Source organism: Lampetra planeri, chromosome 38 (genome assembly GCF_965212315.1).
Source record: "Lampetra planeri chromosome 38, kcLamPlan1.2.h2, whole genome shotgun sequence".
NCBI classification, from domain to species: domain Eukaryota; kingdom Metazoa; phylum Chordata; class Hyperoartia; order Petromyzontiformes; family Petromyzontidae; genus Lampetra; species Lampetra planeri.
The window spans coordinates 9,546,476-9,557,895 of NC_136144.1; positions in this window are offsets into that span (position 1 = coordinate 9,546,476).

The window sequence follows — 11,420 nt, forward strand, 5'->3', positions numbered from 1 at the left end:
CAGTATAAATATTCTGATTAATGATCACAACAATGACAACGTGTCACGCTGTCGTCACCGCCGCACGGGAGTCGCTCGCTCTCCCCAAAGAGAGAGAGAGAGGGAGCGAGAGAACGACTCGAGTAGCGGGGAGGAATCACGGACGAGCGTGAAGGGCAACAGCCACGCGGCAAACAATTGCCCGAGGTCTGCTGTCCTCGACATGGAAACAAGGCATCGGCCAATCAATGAGTGTTCGCTTGTGGGAGGGAAAACCGGAGCACTTGAAGGAAACCCACGCGTGCGAGGGGGAAACACGATATCCCATCCAGACGGAGCAGAGGTGGAGGCCACAATTTTGCTGTGGTGCCTTCTGTACAAGTCAGGATATGAGGCACAAGCTGTAAGTGCCATTAATGTATTCGTATTACTCTCCGCGTTTATCTCCTGGGGATAACCGCGTGTATTTCAGTATTTTTTTTGCAGTGGCACTGAATTGATTGGATCCATCAATAAAAATGGCCTCCCATGTTTGACGCGAGTCTAACACATTCCTGCGGAGGGAGCTGGTAGGAACGTTGGGTTGCTCAGTCAATGGTCAGGGTCAACGGCGGCGTGGTGTATTCCGCAAATATGCCCGACTGTGAGGGCGGGCACAAGCCGGTGTGAGTAGGTTAAACGTTGAGTTTTATAAGGGCACCACGGGGTGACCAGCCCCTCCCCACCCATTCCCACCCCTCCCACCCGCCACCTAGCCCCACCCAGCCCCTCCCTACCCTCCCCACCCAGCCCCTCCCCACCCTCCCCACCCTCCCCACCCAGCCCCTCTCTCCCCACTCAGCCCCTCCCCACCCTCCCCACCCATCCGCTCCCTCCCCACCCAGCTCCTCCCTGCACGACGGACGGACACAATAATCCCCTGTGGGCTGGTGTAACCAGGAGGTTCCTACCAGTAAAATTGGAACGTATCTGGATAAGGTTTCATGAAGCACGCAACTGGGCATTTGGATGCAGCAAGCCGTCTTATCATCTCGCCTTTAAACTAAACTCTTCATTACTTTATATTTTACTTTCCCAGATAAGGCCCACTGAGCTGTATAAACTCTTTTTCAGAAGCGAACTGGCCACAAATGATAGCTCGTGCATGTGGACATGTACAGCAGCTCAAACATACTCCAAACGCGTGATGTTGATTCTAATTGGCGGAGGGAAAAACCCGGAGGACCCGGAGTAAAATCCACGCGAGCAAACTCCAAACATACAGCATGCATCGTCAGGGTCGGGGATCGAAGCCCACGACCTCCTGTATACCTGGCGAGGTAGTTAACATCTCGCTACCGCGGCGGACACAGCGGCAGGGGGCCATCGCCTCGACTGCTCAGCGGATTGGAGGGACGGCTCTAGCCGAGTCGATCTGACCTCTCCCCCTGCCCCCCTGCCCCCCTGCCCCCCTGCCCCTGCCCCTCCCCCCTGCCCCTCCCCCCCTGCCCCTCCCCCCCTGCCCCTCTCCCCCTGCCTCTCTCTCCCTGCCCCCCTGCCCCTCCCCCCTGCCCCCCCCGCCCCTCCCCCCTGCCCCTCTCCCCCTGCCTCTCTCTCCCTGCCCCCCTGCCCCTCCCCCCCTGCCCCTCCCCCCCGCCCCCCTCCCCCCTGCCCCTCTCCAGCATCTCGTCACCGTCGCGCGTGTTGACGCCTGCCCAGTACCGCCACCACCGCCTCCTCCTCCTCCTGCTTCCTCCAAATCGTTCCGCGTTTCCAGTAAGCGATTAGGGAGACGATCCAACATCGGAGAGAGTCCGCGTTAGTTCACGGAGGGGTCTTGTTTTGTTTTATTCCTGCGGGTGGGGGTGCAGTTTGCGGCGACGGCATTCGTGTTGAGATTTCTCACGGGGTGGAGGAGGGGGGGGGTGTGAGAGATGGTGGCACCGCGTGTTTGCGTGTAAACACCGCGCAACGTTCGAATTAATCACAATTAGAGCAGGGCACGTGTAGTCAAGCGCGCGTGTGTTTATATTTGTGTGGGGGGCGGTGGGCGTAGCGGTTTAGCGGCGCTGCGCTTCGAGGCCGGCGAGCCGAGTTCGATTCCAGCTCGCGGCCACCAACGCTCCTAGGTCGACTCAGCCTCAAATGAGTACCCGGCATGGTGGACGTCCTCACTTTGGCTGTTGTCGCTCTGGTCCATGTCCTCGACCCTCAGGGTTCCTCCTGGCCAAAGCCCCCTTTGCGTTTCTTAAACAGTCAAGAATATTAAATCTTGATTTAAAGCTTTCGTGACTGCAGGGATTCATATTCTTGGTTCTTTCGGTAAAGTCACGTAGAAGGGAAATAATAAAACGTCGTGAGATTTGTTTTATTGTTTTATATTAATATTTTATTATTTCCCTTCTACGTGACTTTACAGAAAGAACCAAGAATATAGTCAAGAATATGATTCTACTACGATTCATTACTTTAGCAGGTAAGGCCCACTGAGCTATGAAGAGCTATTTTTTTGCAGAAGCGACCCAGCTATCACGAATGATAGCTCAACGAAGCGGCTCATCACCACCTGGATACGTACAGCGGCCAAAAAATAATCGAAACGCGTGTTGTTGTCGATGCTAAATGTGGAGCGAAACACCGGAGGACCCGGAGATAAATCCACGCGACCACGGGGAGAGAAAAACAGAGGCACGCAAACTCCAAATAGACAGCAGCGGCAGGCGTCAGGGTTGGGATCGAACCCGCGAGCTCCTGCATACCAGGCGAGGGAGTTAACATCTCCTAGCCACCGTCCGGATTGGCCGTCTCTCGCTGCGATCCCCTAGTTTGCATTCCTCTCCATCCTTCCTCGCGCACTCATCACTTCTGTCCGCGTTCTGTGGTCGATGCCCACGAATAAGAGCCACAGACACCACCAGCAGCAACAGCAGCAGCAGCAGCAGAGGGACACTGTAAACTACTTCCTGTAGCTGTACAGCCGTGCTGCTGTTCGTCGCCAAGTACAAGACCCTTCGAAAGCTCTGCGCCACGCTCTCGTCAGCCTCTCTGTATTTGTCATCGTTCGGATCCCGGGCACGCCTTCAACAGCTGTCTACTTTCGCTATCCTCGTTGCAAAAGTAGCTACTACACATGTACTACATGGGTACATGTGTAGCTACTACACATGTAGCAGCTACACATGTAGTAGCTACTACACATGTAGTACACATGTGTAGTAGCTACACGTGTAGCTGTGCACTTTCAAGGGCCCCGCGCTAAATGCTTTCAAGCTATCAAATCCGGTTCAGTGATTCTGCACTTGCTCGATTACTATAGTACTATACCGCCTTCAACTTTTATGAACGACTCGCTGTTTAAGGTTAGCGATTTGTCGTATTATCTGGCTGTATAGCAAATGAACAAAACATAACTGTACTTTACTACGTAAAAAAATTACGTGTTTTAATATTTTGTGTTTTTAGTTTTTTATTTAGGGACCCTTTATAACATATGCTACAGGCCCCGCACGATACAAGCGGGGTTTGAGCTGGAAAGGAATTGCTTGCCCATCGCCACATATATAACATCTTGTTGTAACAGCTCTCTCGCTGGTTCAGCAGTTCCACTGCTGGATGATATTTTTTTCCGCCTGAGGACGACCGCTTGTGTTGCGATCGAAACGTCGTGATTCATTTTATTTTTCTACCTCCGTGACTTTACCGAAAGAACCAAAGAGTACGGAGTCCTGCAGTCACGAAAGCTTCAAATCAAGATTGGGCCCCGCACTAGATTAATCCGGCACTGCGTACGGTGCGAATGAAGTTCAACATACACACGTGCACACACGCACGTGTACACACACACGTACACACACGTGTACACACACACACACACGCGTGTACACACACACACATACACGCACGTATACACACACACGCGTGTACACACACGTACACACACACGTACAAACACAAAGATCCCCCATATAGCCTTAACAGACTGTAGGGGCAAGTGCTGTTAGCGAGCACCTATGAATATATACACACACGTACACACACGTATGCACACACACGCGTGTTCACACACACGTATACACACACGTATACACACGTATACACACACGCGCGCGCGTGTACAATCGAACACGCGCGCGTGCACGCGAGCCTTCTGGGTGGTGCTGCTGCTGCTGCTTTTCTTCTCTCGTGTGACGTGGCGCGCGATCTGTTGCGATATCAAAAACATTTTCATTGTGGGTCTCGCGGGCGGGGAAGGGTGACGCTCGCCACGTTATCCAGACAGTCGGAGGAACACAGCAGGCTGACGCTGCCGGAGTGCGCGCGCGTGTGTGTACGTGTGTGTGTACACGCGTGTGTGTGTGCACGTGTGTGTACACGCGTGTGTGTGTGTGGAGCGGTGGTGTAGTGGTTAGCGCTACGCTGCGCTACGAACCTGGCCAACCGAGTCCGATCCCCCGCTCACGGCCAACACCGCTGACGATTATCCCGATCTATCTTGTGCCCTGCCTAGGTTGACTCAGCCTCAAACGAGTACATGGTGCGGTGTGTAGCAAATATCGCCACTGGGGAGACAAAGGCGGCCGGGCGTGGTGTTGGCCACCAAATCCGCTCGTGTGCCGTGCCTACCTTCATAAGTCCTACTCGCTAACAGCACTTGCCCCTACAGTCTGGGTAAGGCTACACGGGGGATCTTTGTCTTTGTACACCAGTTGTGTGTTGCCCGTCGGCAGTGGTAGTGCAGTGTGGTGGTTAGCGCACTGCGTTAGGAACCCGACGAATCACCGCTCACGGGCACAACGCCCAGCGAGGATGATCTGAACCGTTCCTGGGCCGCCCCTAGGTCGACGCATCCTCAAACGAGTAACGCGGTGCTGTGTTTAGCCATCCTCGCCACTGGGGAGACAAAGGCGGCCGGGTTTGGTGCTGTCCACTCGACCCCCTCGTGTGCCGTGCCAGCCTTCGTTGGTGTTCGCGAAACTGCACTTGCCCCGACAGTCTGGTAGAAGACTATACGGGGGATCTTTGTCTCTGTGCGTAGCTGTGTTTGTACCCATGGGTACGATCGTTTAAATCGCGTCCAAATGCGACGACATCTCAAGGGCCGGATCTGAACAAGCAACAGGGAGCCGACAGCACGGGTGGAGTTCTAGGGGAGTGAGATGAGAGGGAGAGGCAGGAGAGTGCGTGGAGGGGAGTGGAGTGAGATGAGAGGGAGAGGCAGGAGAGTGTGTGGAGGGGAGTGGAGTGAGATGAGAGTAGAGAGGCAGGAGAGAGCGTGGAGGGGAGTGGAGTCAGATGAGAGGGGAGAGGTAGGAGAGTGTGTGGAGGGGTAGGCGAGTGAGATGAGAGGTGGAGAGAAAGAGAGCTTTCATCGGGCTTGACACGATCGGTTATTTCATGAATGGTCCAGCAACGGCTCTTAGTTGCCCGGGGCCCCAAATGGGTGTCCCGCTGTCATCAACACCACCCGCGACATCGACGCAGCAAACCCACCCACCCACTCACCCACCCACCCACCAACCCACCCACTCACCAACCAACCAACCCACCCACTCACCAACCCACCCACCAACCCACCCACCCACTCACCAACCCACCCACCCATCAACCCACCCACTCACCAACCCACCCACCCACTCACCAACCCACCAATCCACCCGCTCGCTCACCAACCCACCCACCAACCCACCCACCAACCCACCCACCAACCCACCCACTCACCAACCCACCCACCAACCCACCCACCAACCCACCCACCTACCAATCTACCCACCCACCAACCCACCCACTCACCAGCCCATCCACCCACTCACCAACCCACCAACCCACCCACCCACCAACCCACCCGCTCGCTCGCCCGTCGGCCCCCACGCTAATAACGTGGGGCGCTGTCACCGCCACACAGGCACCGCGCGACGGACCCAGCGAGGCGCCGCCGCCGCCGCTGTTTTTGTCCGCGGCGCGGGGGTTGAATTCTCCGCAAATCCCCTGGGGGGGAGGGGGGGGAGGGGGGGGGCCCGGGCTGCTCCAGCGCGCCGCCGCTTTTGTTCCCAACAAAAGCGGCGGCGCTGTGGGACGCGCGCGGCTTTGAAGCCGGAGATGCGAGCGGGCAGCGCCTAAGCCCCGGGGGGGGGGGGGGGGGGGCTCAAGAGTGGATCTCGACGTGTCTCTCCCTCTCCGTGTCTTCCCCCCCCCCCCCGTGTCACTCCCCCCCCCCGCGTCTCCCCCCCCCCCCCCGCGTCCCCCCTCCCCTCGTCTCCCCCCCGTGTCTCTCCCTCCCGTGTCTCCCCCTCCCGTGACTCCCCCTCCCCCCCCGTGTCTCCCCCCCCCCGTGTCTCCCCCCCCCCGTGTCTCCCCCTCCCCCCCGTGTCTCCCCCCCCCGTGTCTCCCCCCCCGTGTCTCCCCCCCCGTGTCTCCCCCCCCCCCGTGTCTCCCCCCCCCCGTGTCTCCCCCTCCCCCCCGTGTCTCCCCCCCCCGTGTCTCCCCCCCCGTGTCTCCCCCCCCGTGTCTCCCCCCCCCCCCGTGTCTCCCCCCCCCATGTCTCCCCCTCCCCGTGTCTCCCCCCCCCCGTGTCTCCCCGTGTCTCCCCCCCCGTGTCTCCCCCTCCCCGTGTCTCCCCCCCCGTGTCTCCCCCCCCCCCCGTGTCTCTCTCTCAACGCGTCTCCCCCCCCGTGTCTCCCCCCCCCCCGTGTCTCTCCCTCCCCGTGTCTCCCCCCCCCCCGTGTCTCCCCCCTCCCCGTGTCTCCCCCTCCCCGTGTCTCCTCTCCGTATCTTCCCCTCCCCGTGTCTCCCCCCCCCCCCGTGTTTCCCCCCCCCCCGTGTGTCCCTCCACACCCCCCCACGCCCCCCTCGTGTGAGCCCTGATCGGGGCGGGTGGGTGGGGGGTGTCGGATGTGTGGCGAGATGTTAATTGTCTCGCCAGGTAGACAGTGCCGGATTAAACTGGGGCCCGTAGCGTGATGTTATAAAGGGGCCCTAAATTTATATATTAAAATATTTTTTTTACTTGCTTAGTCAAATAATTGTATGTTTTCATTTGCTAAACAGCCAGATAATACGACAAATCGCTGATTTTAAACACCCAGTCGTTCGACAGTCGAAGACGGTATAGTACTATAGTAATAGAGCAAGTGCAGAATCACGGAACCGGAATTGATAGCTTGAAAGCATTTCGCGCGGGGGCCCTTGAATGAGGTCACCTCCAGCATCGACGAGTGACCAGAATTGAATGTGTTCGGGTGAGAGTCCAGGCAAGGGCTTTAACACATTCCTGCGGAGGGAGCTGGTAGGAACGTTGGGTTGCTCGGTCAATGGCCAGGGTCAACGGCGGCGTGGTGTATTCCGCAAATATGCCCGACTGTGAGGGCGGGCACAAGCCGGCGTGAGTAGGTTAAACGTTGAGTTTTATAAGGGCACCACGGTGTGACCAGCCCCTTCCCTTCCCACCCAGCGTCACCCCTCCCACCCCCCACCCAGCCCCACCCTCCCCACCCATCCCCTCCTCACCCTCCCCACCCAGCCCCTCCCCACCCTCTCCACCCAGCCCCACCCATTTTTGTATGCACGACGGACGGACGGACACAATAATCCCCTGTGGGCTGGTGTAACCAGGAGGTTCCTACCGAACTCACTTGATGCAGCAAATCTGGCTGTGACGGTCCCACCTGATGACAGAGACTTGTGTTGCCTCCGAAACGTCGTGATTTTATTATTTTATTTGTATTAATTTTAATTTCATTTTTTACCTACGTGACTTTACCGAAAGAACTGAGAGTATCCTACCAGTAACATTGTGTTGACTTGTGTTAGGGTCAGGGTCAGTGCTGTGGTGTAGCCTCCAGTTGGTCTGTGGTAGGGTCAGTGCTGTGGTTTGTGGTCTCGCCTCATGTTAACACGAGCGACATGGGGGGGTGGGGGGGGAGATAATGACCGAGTAAACCACAAAACAGACAAATGTTTTTGGCATGAGCAGATATGTAAGTGTTGGCACAGTGCCCAGCCTAGTGTGTGGCATCACTCGAACTGTGTGTACACACACGCACACACGTGTGTATACACACACACACGTGTACACACTGCACACAGATCTCCCAATGTAGCCCACGTGTCTGTTGGGTCACGTGTGTATTTATCGAGCACCTAGTGAAGGTCAGCACGGCGCGCGAGGAGGTGACCATATCACCAGGCCCAGCCGCCTTTGTCTCCCAAGTGCCGATGTTTACACACTACGAGGGGTATTCATTCGTGCCTGGCTAGGTGCACTTTGAGGCCACGTGAAGTGTGCAATGTTCGCTGGCAGGAGGCGCGGGACGGTGACCCATGGCTACGGGTTTACTGACAGGGCAGATGCGCCACCAGTGCACTCACACTGTGGTTTATCCGCCCTGCTCTGCGCTCGCTGTTGTGAGCAGCGTCCCCCCCCCCGCCCAGCCCCGCTGTTGTTTGGAGGTCGACTGCCTCCAACTTGCTCCGTAGCGTCCTTCACGAGCCTCCTCCACAGAGGCCGATCTTGACACCGCTGGTACCAGTCATCGGCAAGTCCACTCAGCTCCGCATCCTCCTGTACCACATCACTCCATCTCTTCTCTAGCCCGTGCCGCGCCCGTTTAGCCCCCTCGATCCGGCCGAACAAAAGCTGTTTAAGCATGCGGTGGCTGGGCATGCGGGATACATGACCCAGCCAACGCAGCCTTGCTCGCCGGAGGAGCTCACTGATGGGACTTTGTCCAGATCTTTCGAGGATTTGTGAGCTCCTCACACAATCCAGCTTGGTTAAACCCAAGATGGATCGTAGGCAGGCCAGCCTAAATGTTTCCAACCGGCGAAGATGTTCCATTAGGGGGGTCCACGTTTTGCAAGCGTAAAGAAGGGAGGGAATGACTGTGGCCGAGAAGACCTGAAGCTTCGTGCGGAGCGACAGACCAGGTAGCTTCCACACAGCGTTACGCAACCGATGAAAATATATTGCCGCTCGACTGATTCGGAGTGAGACCTCTGCTGTTAAACTGGAGCCGGTCATAAGCACACTGCCCAGGTATGGGAAACTCTCCACTCTCTCCACTACTGCCCCATCACCGATTGGGAGTTGTGGGGGTGGAGTGTCCGATAGTACAAAATACCCAGGCAGGTACTCAGTTTTGGTGGGGCTGATGGTAAGGCCCCACCTCTTAGTGGCACGCTCCAGTCTGAGACTGGAGCCTATGTGCAGAGACTATGTGCACGCTCCAGTCTGAGACTGGAGCGTGCACATATATACACACACACACACGTATACACACGTATATACACACACACATAGTCACTCATAAACACCCACCCACACACGTACACACACAGTCAGTCATAAACACACACACGTACACACACACGTACACACACACGTACACACACGTACACACACATACACACACACGTACAAACGTACACACACGTACACACACATACGTACACACACGTACACACACGCGTATACACACACACACGAACACACACACGTACACACACACGTACACACACACGTACACACACACACGTATACACACGTACACACACACGTACACACACACACGTACACACACACGTACACACACACACGTACACACACGTACACACACACACACACGTATACACACGTACACACGTACACATACACGTACACACACACGTACACACGCACACACACGTACACACACACACGTAAACACACACGTACACACACACGTACACACACGTACACACACACACGTACACACACGTACACACACACGTACACACACACGTACACCCCCTCGACGCTCTTGGCTCTCACGCGAGAGGTTTATTATCACACCGCGCCGCGTGTGGAGCGAAAAGCAAAAAAAACGCGTGCGTGTGAATAAATATTTTAATATAAAAATAACGTCTCGCCAAATATACACTCGCTTGCAAAATACACAATAGCCGCCGCCGCCGCTGCCGATTTGGCAAAACAAAAAAAACGAATAAAGAGAGAATAGGAGATTTAAAAATGCGCCTCTGTTACAATTCAACTTGGTCCCAGTTTTCCGCGGATTAAAAAGAAATTGGCATCGTCTCTTGCGTCTCGTCACCTTTTTTTGCGAATTGATTTAGCCTTGAATTCGTCTCCATTCAACGTCGACGTAAAGGGTCAAGGGGGCTCTATGGTTTGGCTTTACGTTGAATGTCTTATTCGGGTGAGTTAGGGTCAAGGCTATGGTTTAGTGGAATGTTAGACTGGGTTAGGGTGAGGGCTATGGTTTAGTGGAACGTTAGACTGGGTTAGAGTCAGGGTCAGGGCTATGGTTTAGTGGATTGTTAGACTGGGTGAGGGTTAGAGTCAGGGCTATGGTTTAGTGGATTGTTAGACTGGGTGAGGGTTAGAGTCAGGGCTATGGTTTAGTGTATTGTTAGACTGGGTGAGGGTTAGAGTCAGGGCTATGGTTTAGTGGCATATTAAACTGGGATAGGGTGAGCATTAGGACTATGGTTTAGCCTCACATTGCGCTTGATTAGCATTACAATCAGGGTTCATAAGGTCAGGGTGTCGCCTTGTGCTGGGGCTGCATTCAGAGTCGCGACCAGAGCCTACGCTAAGAAGGCACAGCAGGTTGGGGGGGGGGGCAGCCGTCGGCAGTCGTCATTGGCCTCGCTTGATTCGAGCGACAAATTCCGTGCGGTCTCTGCGCGGTTCCCACTCCATGGCCTGGAGCACGCGCCGCCACGACCACCACCACCACCACGACCGCCACCGGCACTTCTCTGCAAAGATCGCCGCATAGCGTCAAGTAAATAAATAAATAACCGCCATCGCCGGGACAGCCCCCCCACCCCCCACCTCCCCAGGCGCGTCGCTGAGATGAACAAAGCGAGAGAGAGATTCGTCGTCTCGGTGGCCGTGTTGAGGTCGCGGGCAATCCCATCGGACGGCGGTGACGACAAACAAAATAAAATTGCTCATCTCCCACCCGCTCACCCCCTGCGTCGACTCGCTCACGATCCGTCAGTAGTTGACATTCATCAGTAGAATCTCTGTCGCCCACAATGCACCGCTGCACGGCGGTTTCGGTGCGACGTGGGCGAATCGCTTGACATGCTTCGAGCTGATTCTGGGCCTCCTCGCAGGTCGCTGTGACGGCCCGATTTTTTCACCGAATCTCCCTGACTGCCCACCGAGACTGACCGACAATTTTGCTAAGATTGCCTGGCAATCCACCCACACTGCCTGACAATCCACTAGGACAGCCTGACAATCCACCGAGATTGCCTGACAGTTCCACACAAACTGAACGTTCAGGAGAAATATAAATTCACATGCCCTCAAAATTGGTAGAAGTCTCAAATAATTGCAACGGTTGTTCCTAAATAGCCGGAAATGTGATTTTAGAGTCCAGGGTTGGGGTCAGTAGTCGTGCGGGTTCATTGGGGGCCCTCCGTTCGATACATAAACTCTTAATGAGATGACAGGA